This window comes from Maylandia zebra, linkage group LG19, assembly GCF_041146795.1.
Source record: "Maylandia zebra isolate NMK-2024a linkage group LG19, Mzebra_GT3a, whole genome shotgun sequence".
Taxonomy (NCBI): domain Eukaryota; kingdom Metazoa; phylum Chordata; class Actinopteri; order Cichliformes; family Cichlidae; genus Maylandia; species Maylandia zebra.
In genome coordinates this window covers 19929002-19937395 of record NC_135185.1, presented here as the reverse complement: position 1 = coordinate 19937395, position 8394 = coordinate 19929002, and the positions used below count along the sequence as shown (strand labels likewise).

Sequence of the window (8394 nt, the reverse complement as noted above, 5' to 3'; positions counted from 1 at the left end):
CAGGTTTCATTATAACAAATGTCATATAGGCCCATGAGAGTCAAAAGTGAAGTTGCGGCTGGACATTGTGGGTCAGTGTCTGGGGAAAATGTCACAACCTGCCTGTTGCTAAAGTTGCCATCACATCAGCGGCCCTGCAAATACTTCTAGGGAGATGCTTTTTGGACAGCATGTTAAATCCTACATCCTTATAATTAGAACAATCCTCTTTATGTATAACATTTTTTAAATTAATTTATAATAAGTGGGAAGTGTTCTGGGGGAAACAAATGTATGTCTTAATAACTTATTTAATAACATTAAAATGGGCAGATGTACTACTAAAACATCTTTTAGAGAATGGGAAGAAGTGGACATTTAAATAGCAAATTGCCAGCCTTATATAAACACAGTATATATAAACTGCTGCATGCTAATGCTAAAAAAAAAACCAAACATATTAACATGATTGTTAGCATGACCACATTTTAAAACTTCAACCCATTATTACTGTTATTAAGTCAGAATCTTAAAAACAGTAAAATTGAGTGCCCACTTTGAAGACTGCATGGAGAAATTGTTCAACAATTATACGACATTTCTCCATGAAACAAACAAAAAAAAAGCCATAGCAAAGCAAATCTACTTTAAAAGTGCTTTCATATTGAGGTTAATTACTGTTCACTCCACAAACCACTTTATTAGGAACACATGTTAATTGCTTGTAAAATGAAATATTTATCAGCCAATCAATGTAGGCCTGATCAAGATGACCTGCTGAAGCATCAAAATGGGGGAAGAAAGGTATTTAAAGCATATCTGACTGTGGCATGTTTCTTGGTACTAATTGGCTAGTCTGAATATTTCAGAAACTGCTGATCTGCTCAGATTTTCCTGTATAACTATCTTGAGGGTTTAAAGAGAATGGTCTAAAAATAGAAAATATCCAGTGAATGTCAGTTCTCTGAGTGAAAATGCCTTGTTGATGCTATAGGTCAGAGAAGGACTGATAGGGAGACAAATAACCACTCATTACAACTATAGTATGCATAAGAGCATCTCTGAATGCACAACATGTCATTCTGAGGGTTTCTTTTTTGGTATTTAGTGTTGATCAGCTGATCTGTTACCAGTCCAACACAAACAATATTTCATAACAGCATAGAGCGTATGGAAATGATCAAATATTTCAAAGCTGGCAAAAAAGTTTTCTTGAAAATGAAAATCAGTTGACTGGTCAAATGTACCTCTTGAGCAAAACAGACTTAATTCGATTTGGTGTTTAAACTGAGGCGTGTGGGCAGAATATCATGAGCAGGGCAGACAAACACACAACAGTCTGCCCAAAATACAAGATTCGTTTTAGAAAAGGCTGCTTCAAAAGCTTGACCCCTTGCAGTCTGACTTCTGACTGTGAAAAAATAAAAGATAAACTAATAATGTGTTTATCTGTTAAGCTGCATTTCTTTCATTAAAGCGTTTTGCTGAAACTTCTTTTATGAGCACTAGCACTGCAGTGTTTGGGCTTACACGATAATGCCAGTTTAGGCAAGATAATGTGGTAGATGATTTTTTTGTTTGTTTAGTTTAGTTTTTGTTTTGTTTTTGGCGGGGGAGGGGGGTGTCTTTGTTCCATAGTTTGTTTTTTTTTCCAGTATTACACATATGCTTTATGCTGGTCATGGCAATTTTTTACTTAGATGCCAAAGTAATGAGTAAGGCCAAACTCAGAATTTTAGGCAACTATAAATAAAACACACCCTAATCACTGCTCACTTTCTTGGGAACACCTGTAAGTATCTAAGCAGCCAATCACATAGCCAACACCAACTCCGTGTATTTAGGCATGTAGACATGGTCACGATGACCTGCTGTAGTTCAAACTGGGCATCAGAAAAAGGACAAATGTGATTTAAATGACTGTGGTTGATGGTGCCACACAGACTGGTCTGAGTATTTCAGAAACTGAAATAATCTTCTGCTTTCCCACAAAAGCAGAATGGGTCCAAAAAAGAGAAACTATCCAACGAGCAGCAGTTCTCTTGGAGAAAATGTCATGTTGATAGCAGATGTCAGAGAAGACTGAACAGACTGCTAGAAAGGCAACCGTAACTCAAATAACCAGTCGTAACACCCAAGGTATCCAGAAGAGCATCTCGGAATCACAACAAACCCTGAAGCAGATAGTCTACAGCAGCAGAAGACCACACCAGGTGCCACTCTTGTCAGCCTAGAACAGGATAGATTCATCCGATTTTGTGTCAACATTTCAGACTATAATGATGTGGGGTTCATTTTCTGGGCACACTTTGAGCCCCTTAGTACCAAATGAGGACTGTTTAAACACCACAGTCTACCTAAATATTGTTGCAGATTATGTCCATCCCTTTATGACCACAGTGTACCCTTCTTCAGAGAGCTGATTCCTGCTGGATAACACACCATGTCACAACTCAGATCACCAAAAGCTGCTTTTTTGAATGTGACCAGATTGCAATCCAATAGAGCAGCTTTGCGATGTTGTAAGATTGCATGAAGGATGTAAGACTGTGTGATGCTATTGTAACCCAGAGTAATTTCCTGCACTTATTTCCTGCCATTGAACGCATCACAAATGCATGACTCCAACCACATGACTTTGCTCAGCCAATCGAATGGCATGTAGGTCATAGTAAGCCTGTCTCGGCTTCCTCCCGTCAGATGCGTGGAGGCAAGCCAGGTGACAGAGCTGCTGCAGGTGTGTATTGGCAAACATTTGCGTTTCCCGTTTTAATGCATTTTTTTAACACCAACTAACTTATGCAACTTAGATGCTGATTACTGTGAGCCAGAGCCATAATGTTGTTGTGCACTGAACAGAACGGAATTGGTGAGTTTGAACTTTTAATTGACTGTTTGTATTGCTACCAGCTGACCCTAATCGGCTGCTGCCGGTCCAAACAATTTGATTTTGATTTGACTGATAGTTGTTGAATAACAAATGTTGTGGAGCTACATAGTATGTATGTATGTATGTATGTAGCAGTTGAAATGTTTCCAGTTAAATCCTTATTGGTTAGAAATATTATATTTAACCAATATATTGTTTGTTTATTTATTTATAAATTGTGTACACAGGAACAAGAATAACTTAATGTATTTAGCTTAATTGGCTGACAGTTTTGTATTATTCTTGTGATTTCTTATTGGCCTTGTTTATTTAATGCAGGCCAGGTGAACCTTTTTTGGGTATGAAAAAGGATGGCGAGCCAATGAACGGCTAGGAGCAGGACTCATTCTGCATTGAAGCTTCCACTGGACTGGTAGGAAGCTATCAAAGACGACGCTCTGTCCCGTAATATCCGAATACACTGATTTCCACAATCATACACACCAGTTCCCCCGTTTATGGACAATAGCGCTTGGACATCTCTCATGGATATTCAGATAAAACTCATGGACTTCAGTGTGGATCAGTGTTTTCGATGTTAACATGTGTTATTTATGGGGAACTTTTTTTGAGAATCTATATTGCTTGGTATAAGCCAGAAGAATTTGCTTAGTTGTTTTTGTGCACCCCCACTGGGTTTTTCTATTAATTAAATAGCTACAGCAGGAATGATTATTTAAGCTTTCATTTTCTTTTCTTAATTTTCTTTGCTTTCGGTTAAATACATGGTACCTGCAAAAGCATTTTGTGTTGTGTGTATTTAATTACTGCCCATCAGCTCCAGTAGCATTCCTAAATCTTCTGATTAATAATAATCACACTCAATCCCTAGCCTGTATTAACTCATTAGCGCTACATCAGTGTTACATTTCTTGGCGAGCCAGCCAGGAGCTGATTTGGTTAGTAATTAATATATATTCAAACTCACCAATTCATTTTTCCCCATAATGGAAGTTTTTGAGACACTTGCCATTAAGATCCCAAATGCGGTTTTAGTTGACGGAGTAACTGAGCACTCAGTTAATGAAGTTGTACTTTTCCTTGAACAGTATGGTGACATAGCTCGCAAGGTTACTATAGATTCACCAGGATCTGAATTTAATGACATGCTTGTCGCTGAGTACGCTTCGGGTTTATCTTTAACGCGGTTGTCTCAGTTGCTACCGCACACATCTATGTCAGATTCAGGTGACAAACTCCATATTGAAAGTCTATCTGAAGTTTATGCATCAAGAGTTAGTGGTTCCAAGACAAATACTTACTTGGCAGACTTAAAAAGAATAGCCAAATTATCTGGGAGGGATTATGCAGAAGTCCTCAGTGAGGGGATGACCCAGATACGCCGGTCCCTTGCAGAGCTCAACCCAGAGACTCCAGTGGTTGCAAAACCAGAACTAGAAGATTCAAACCCTCCCGATTCAGTCTTTCCTTCTTCACTACCAGCCCCTCTTCCATCTAAGTCCCCTTCTGTTGCCAGTAGTGCTGAAGCGCACGGCGGAGAGAGGCATTCTGCCTCCATTCCAGCGGCTGATCTCAACCCTCCTGAAGTACAACGCTATGTTGTGGAACACGTTGTTCGGAGTGGGGACAGCTCGCTGCATGCATTCCATCGACTGAGAGCGTTTTCTGGTAAAGTGCCCAGGCCAATCCAAGAGACAGATTATGATATATGGCGGTCAGGGGTCGAATTAGCCCTGAAAGATCCATCTATATCTGATCTGCAGCGCACCAGACTGATTCGTGACAGTCTACTGCCTCCTGCCTGTAATATGGTAAAACATCTCAGCCTTGACACACCACCAGAGGTCTATATGAAACAACTTGACTCAGCCTATGGCACTGTGCAAGATGGAGATGAGTTATACGCCAAGTTCATGGACACGGCTGCCCCTCTGTTGGTCTTCCATGGTCTCTTGTGTTCTGGGGGCCTCTGGATGTCTGGAGTTTTGATCTCCTCCATACCCGCTTCACACCCTGGAGGACGGGGCTGTGGCCCCCCCACACTCCCTAGCAGATCATTACATGGAGAAACCTTTGGAATGCAAGCATGCTGATCCACACAGGTATGCACACATGGGTATTCACAGACGCGGACTAAAGCTTTCTTGGCTGCTGCCTCAAAGCACACTGTGCGCTGTCTATCTTGCGTGCTGCACAATATCGTTTATTACTTAGTAAATACTGATATCTATGACTAGCTAGTTTATTGTGATGGTGCTTTGTTTTCTCTATTATTATGTTGCTCTTTGTTGTTTGCTGTCTCCTGTTTGTTTTTGTTTGTTGGTTTTTTTTTTTTTGTTTTTTTTTTTCTCCATACAGGTGACCCAGGAGTTTTTTTTTTTTTTTTTTGTTTTTTTTTCTCTCTCTTCCCCCCCCTTCTCACCGTCTCTTCTCCCCTTTGGTTTTCTTTCTTTCTCTCCCCCTCTCTCTCTCATTCATTCCCCCTGTCCTATTTATTAAAAAAAAAAAAAAAAAAAAAAAAAGTTCATGGACACCTTCCAGGACAGCGGAGAAAAGCCTTCGGCCTATTTGCAACGTCTGCAGGTGGTATTACAGCATGCAGCAAAAAGAGGGGGTGTTTTAGAGAAAGACATAGACAACCGACTGTTGAATCAATTCTGCAGGGGATGTTGGGATAACAATTTAATATCGGAACTCCAACTTAAGCAAAAGAAGCACAACCCCCCCAAATTTACTGAGCTTCTATTACTCCTTCAAACTGAAGAGGACAGAGAGGCAGCAAAGACATTAAGGATGAAACAGCATTTGGGACCGACAAAACAGAAAGCCACCACTAATGCCCAGTTTGCCAATACTGGAGAAGAAACTAACCTCTGTGCTGCGCTAACCACTCTGACTAAACGGCTCTCACAACAGATGGCAGCTATACAACAGCAGCTTTCAGCTTTGACAGCACAGCAGTGTAATGTCAAACCACCGGTTGCTGCCTGCCCAGCTCCAAAGCTCTATGGGCCAAAGAAGGTTGGTAAGAATCCAAAACCTAGCGTCTCCAGCCCTAAACCAGGGTTTTGCTTCCGCTGTGGAGAAGATGGTCACATTAAGCCACAATGTGAAAATGCACCCAATTCAGCATTGGTAAGTGCCAAGCGGAAGCAATTTGACAGCAAACAAAAGTGGCAGAAGCAAAAGTCCTCTGCTTCTGAGGATTTAAACTAGTTCCAGTTCCTGTTGAGGGGCAAACAGGAGCTGAGCTGGACCAACCTTGTCCCGCTGAGAACAAAAAGCATGCCAAGTGTGCAAAGTCGCAGACAAAGATCCACACTAGATTACCACCAGGATTAGTTGGATCCAGATGTACAGCAGAAGTCAACATTGCAGGTTGCAACTGCCCGTGTCTACTGGATACTGGTTCCCAGGTTACCACAATTCCAGTTTCATTCTATAATGAGCATCTCTCCGATCAGCCAGTCCACCCATTGAATGAGCTTCTTCATGTGGAGGGGGCTGCTGGTCAATGTGTTCCATACCTTGGGTATGTTGAGGTTGCCATGACATTTCCAAAAGACTTTCTTGGGAGTGACTTCCCAGTTCAAACGCTTGCACTTGTTGTTCCTGATGTGAGACCTGATTATCCAACCTCAGTACTTGTTGGCATGAATACACTTGAAATTCTTTATGAACAATTCTCTTCTAGTAACTGTTCATCATTCCAGCCTACCTCTTACGGGTACAGAGCAGTTCTGCAAACTCTCCAAGTGACATACCAACAGAATTGGATTGATCATCTTGGTGTTGTGACGACCCTTAGTAAATCTCCTGTGCTAATTCCAGCTGGCTGCACAGTTGTGGTCGAGGGTTCTGCCAAGCTTCTCAGCCCAGCTAGTCAATGTGTTGTCATTCAGCACCCGGGTTCAGGCCTGCCGGGTGGTTTGTGTGTCAGTAATTGTCTAGTCGCTCTTAAAGGTGGTACACATACTCAGGTTCCAGTTGTTGTGTCAAACAGAACAGAGCAAGACATCTACATACCAGCTTTGAGTGTCATTGCAGAGCTGGGAGCCTATGACTGCATAGTCTGTGAGCACAGTGTGACCAACCCCCCAGATCGGGAGATGGTGTCAACACCACTCACTTTCAAATTTGGCGAGTCACCAATACCAGCAGAATGGAGAGAACGGATCACAACAAAACTAAATGCCATGTCTGAAGTTTTTTCACATCATGACTTGGATTTTGGTTGCACTAAGGAAGTGAAGCATCACATCAAGCTCCATGACAATACCCCTTTTAAACACAAAGCAAGACCTATTCATCCCCAGGACATAGAAGCTGTTCGTAAACATCTTCGAGAGCTTCTAGATGCTGGTGTTATCAGGGAGTCGGAGTCATCATTTTCATCACCAATAGTGGTTGTCAAGAAGAAAAATGGAGACATTCGACTATGTATTGACTACCACAAACTCAACCTGCAAACGATTAAGGATGTGTACGCATTGCCCAACTTGGAGGAATCGTTTACAGCACTCACTGGATCGAAATGGTTCTCTGTGCTTGATCTCAAATCTGGTTATTATCAGATAGAGATGGATGAAGCTGATAAAGCCAAAACCGCTTTTGTAACGCCAATTGGGTTTTGGGAGTTCAACCGAATGCCTCAAGGAGTTACTAATGCACCTTCAACGTTCCAAAGACTCATGGAGAGGTGCATGGGAGACTTGCACTTGAAAGAGGTCCTCGTGTTTTTGGATGATTTGATCATATTCTCCAACACTCTTGAGGAGCACGAAGACCGTTTGCTGAGGGTGTTGAATCGCTTGAGAGAATTTGGGTTAAAACTTTCTCCAGAAAAATGCAAATTCTTTCAGACATCCGTCCGATACTTGGGCCACATTGTTTCAGAAAATGGTGTTGAGACAGACCCAGAAAAGGTTGCCACCTTGAAATCCTGGCCAATTCCAACCAACCTGAAGACCTTGAAATCTTTTCTGGGATTCGCTGGCTACTATAGGCGTTTTATTAAGGGATATGCCATGATTGCCAAGCCACTCAACAACCTCACACGTGGATATCCATCCACACACAAAAGCTCCAAAAATGAGACTTCTAAGAGCTCACAGTTTGATCCCAAGCACTCCTTTGGTTCCAGGTGGAGTCCTGAATGTCAGTTGGCTTTTGATACCCTCATTGACAAACTTACCACTGCACCAGTTCTAGGTTTTGCTGATCCGGCACTGCCTTACATTCTCCACACAGATGCCAGCACCAACGGATTGGGCGCTGCCCTTTACCAAGAGCAAGAGGGGAGACTTAGGGTGATAGCCTATGCTAGTAGGGGGTTGTCATCCAGTGAAAGTCGTTACCCAGCTCACAAGCTTGAATTCTTGGCACTGAAGTGGAGCGTGACAGAAAAATTTCATGATTTACTTGTACGGAGCAAGCTTTACAGTGGTCACGGATAACAACCCACTTACCTATATCTTGACATCAGCAAAGTTGGATGCTACCGGCCATCGTAGGCTGGCTGCTCT

At 42.0% G+C, this 8394-nt stretch overlaps 1 long non-coding RNA gene across 1 annotated transcript; it reads left to right on the top strand.

Moving 5' to 3' along the window:
* Positions 1-2607: 2607 nt before the first annotated feature.
* On the top strand, positions 2608-3651 carry LOC112435994 (uncharacterized). Its single transcript, XR_003024853.2, has 2 exons — positions 2608-2848; positions 3188-3651. It is a non-coding gene; the product is annotated as an uncharacterized LOC112435994 (long non-coding RNA).
* Positions 3652-8394: the final 4743 nt, after the last annotated feature.